The 3,709-nt window shown below is 29.6% G+C and overlaps 1 non-coding gene across 1 annotated transcript; it reads left to right on the top strand.

The window, feature by feature from the left end:
- Positions 1–688: 688 nt before the first annotated feature.
- Positions 689–762, top strand: TRNAI-AAU. The gene has a single exon. It is a non-coding gene; the product is annotated as a tRNA-Ile (tRNA).
- The last annotated feature ends 2,947 nt before the right edge of the window (positions 763–3,709 follow it).

Below are 3,709 nucleotides of genomic sequence, written 5' to 3'. Positions count from 1 at the left end.
GGTTGCCTTTGTTAATAGTAATTATTTTTCACGGCTAGTGAGGTTTATCGCCACCACATACATAGTTATCATTTCAGCTGAGAAAGTACGAAGAACTTCCCTTTGGTCATTATAACGGGCTGAATGACACTTGGTCAAAGCCAATTCATATTATTTGGTTAGTGTTTGTTGAGGTTTTGACCAAACTAAGCCATTATATAAAGCAATTCACCAAAATAATATTTTTTTAAAATTTTATAAAACTAGTATAAACGTAATACACAAACGTTTTAGGGTATATTTTATTTTTTAAAAGTTGACAGCGTTGTATTGAGAAAGTACGAAGAACTCACGATAACGTTTTATTCCTAAAGCGTTATTCATAGTAACGTTTTAGGAGTAAAACGTTACTCAAAATAACGTTTTAGGAGTAAAATGTTACTTTAACGTGTATCAACTATTGCTGTTAATTTTTAAAAAACAAAATATACCTTAAAATATTACTGCGAAATGCGTTTATATTAGTTTTGTAAATTTTTAGAAAAATGTATTATTTTGATAATTTACTTTATATAATGGCTTAGTTTGGTTAAAAATTCCTGTTTGTTTGTGACTCAAACAATGAAATCTTCCTCTATTAACTTAAATATTTTAGAACTTCCAATTGTTTAGCATATGTATAATATAATAAAAACAATTTAAATAGCATGGCCCATTAGCTCAGTTGGTTAGAGCGTCGTGCTAATAACGCGAAGGTCGCAGGTTCGAGACCTGCATGGGCCATAATACTTTTTATCGTTTGTTTCAATTTCTCTTTTTCTTTCTTTCTACATTAAAAAAACTATCTAGATGAGAAAATTTTATAAATGGTCACACACTTATAGATTTGCGTATATTCAAGATTCAGTATTAAAATTATATTATATCATAAAGAGATAAATAATACATTAAGGAATATTTTTTGAAAGACGCGTATTAAAATAAAATAATTATGACAATATATCCTGCATACACAAAATAAACCAATATGTATTATACATACAAATTTTTATTACACCTAGAAAAGCAAAAGTTTGAGAACTGCCTTTGGTTATCCTCAAACAAGAAACCATCAAAGTAAGTAAAAGTCTGAAGTCCCTTTGGTTACTAAACACCATCAAACAAAAGAAAAAAGAAATACTCCCTAGTAGTAGAAAATTAAGAAGAAGCTTATTATCACACTTTACAACAATTATGCCTTAATCCCAAACAAGTCTGACGTCCTTTTTGCTATAGAGTAAAAGTTATTATATGTTGAACTTTAATTTCAACTTCAAGATCATCAGTCACTTCATAACACGAGAGGAAATTCGATGGTGGCACCTAGTAGACGCGGGTGACTGAACTCCACTCGACACCATTCTGGCAGAAGGTGATGATGAAGTCGTCGAAAACATAGTATCAGCAAAAATTTGTAAATCAGACGTTTCATAACGTCCTGAATCACCTCGAAGTTTTATATAACAAGTCGAAGGAGATTCAGACATACCATTTTTGTACTCAACTATTGCTTTGTAAACCAATGGTATCAACCCCTCCATTTTATTTCTTTATTTTTGTTTGCAAGTTTAGAAGAAATTGTTTTTTGAGTGACTTTTTAGAAGGGGGAATATATATAGTAATAAGGTGTGATTTATTGGATAGGATAGTCTTAGCTGTAAATGATAATTAGGAAATATAGTATGAGGAATCTTCTAAGCAAAAAACTTCCACACGTGAAAGCTACATTTAAACTACATTACTTTACATTTCACCAAATTTCAATTTATAATTATTTCTCTTGATCTGACTTTTAACAAATTTTTAGTTATTAAAATATTTTAGTTTGGTTCATTTAACATCTATTGGTCAGTGGATGACCCTAAATGAACTATGGGATTCTGCATTTTATAATGCTTTAATTAGTATCCAGGGTTTTCCTATGATACTACTATATATAATCTGTCGTAGTTAGGCTTTTGTGGCTTAAATTAATTTATATTATGGTTCATCTAAAGTAAGTAATTTTGATTTAGATTTTATATCTATATTTAAAAACTTAGTTGATATGTATAAATATTTATTTCGTTATATAGAGTTAATTTTTTAATAAGATCTATATCATTTTAAATGAAATCTGTATATTTGAAAATTACATTAAATAGAAATTTAATCATCCGAGTCATACTATACTAAGTAATTAGGAGAGTTGTGTACCCATGGCGAAGTCTCTATATTTTAACTAATAATTAGGGGTTAATATAATTCTAACTAATTTTTCCCCCAACTATCACTATTTAAATGTAACTTGCCACCAACTCTCTTCTGATTCGTCAATAATATTTGCTAATTAAAAACTAAAATGCCTTCGTAATTAATTAAGAACTTATTCTATCCAACATTTGTATTCAATCAATATTTTTAAAACCTTAGGTTTTAGTCCACAACTTCTATAATAAGTTTATTGCTAGTAGATTGAAGTTAAAAAACTATTGACAAGGTCGATCATAGCCTATACTCGTAATAGTATTATATTTATATTACTATATATCTACGAATTTATTAAATTAAATACTTGCATATGACTTTTTGTTAGACATCTAATTTGATTTTGCTGCTTGTTAGACTAAATAATTAAGATAGACTCCACTTGAGATGAAATCATAACTTGCATCACTAATTAATCAATTACTCCACTAATTATCTTTAAGCCAATTTCTTTTTTTATGATTAAAAAAGAGTTAGCTTCAAAGTAGCAATCAAGATGTCTGTCTTACTCCTAATGCCATTAAGGATAAAACAATGTGCGCCTTTGGGTGTTAGGTAAAGAGAGAGGATTAGCTCTTTTCACATATCTCAGTCTAAAGTCGTAGCAGTAATGATAATGATAATGATAATAATAATATTATTATATATTAAAAAAAAAGTCTAAAGTCCAAATTTTGATATATGTCTATATATATAGATATGTATCTCGGGATACATGAGGTTAAAATTAGGTGTAATTTGTTCAAGATTATACATAGATAATCTCACTCTCCTTCCTCCTATCTCGCTCGCTCGAATTCATGATATCCCAGATACATGTGAATCACACTAAATCTAGTGTGATTCAGATGTATCTAATATACATAGACAAATATAGCTCGTCTCCCTATTGTTCTCACTTGACTCTTTCCGTATTACAGTGTATCTGGTAACATATATGAAATTGCAAATTAGTGATATGGTAGGAATGTTTGTGTATTACGTAGTTTTCCAAAACGCAACATGCCAATTGCCAAGATTCATTAGAACTGAGTTATTCACAACTGTTGTCTCCAATGGGCCGTGGACTAAGCCCAACGGCTGAAATAGTTTGGGCCCTCCCAAACATTCTTTAACTTGCTCAAGAGATGAACAACATTTTTTAGGGATCAATGAAAGAATGTAGTATCAACAAGCAGTGAAAAACTAAAGTTAGAATAAATATGATCAAGTGATGAATACATATATGAATGATTTCTATGTATTTTGCGATCATTAATTTGGTATAAATATTGGTTACAGGTATCAATTGATACACAACATATGAATATATGGATGGAGTTGCTTACCATGTGAAAGCAACACAGTATAGGATAATGCTTGAGTTGGGCTTTGTACAACTTAATAGCCTAATTTGATGTTCAGTTCTGTGGCCCAGGGGATTAAGAATCATAGCTTTTTTCAT

Source organism: Solanum pennellii, chromosome 10, assembly GCF_001406875.1.
Source record: "Solanum pennellii chromosome 10, SPENNV200".
In the NCBI taxonomy this organism is placed as follows: Eukaryota; Viridiplantae; Streptophyta; class Magnoliopsida; order Solanales; family Solanaceae; genus Solanum; species Solanum pennellii.
Note: the sequence above shows the minus strand (reverse complement) of the source record. Positions and strands in the feature narration are given on the sequence as shown.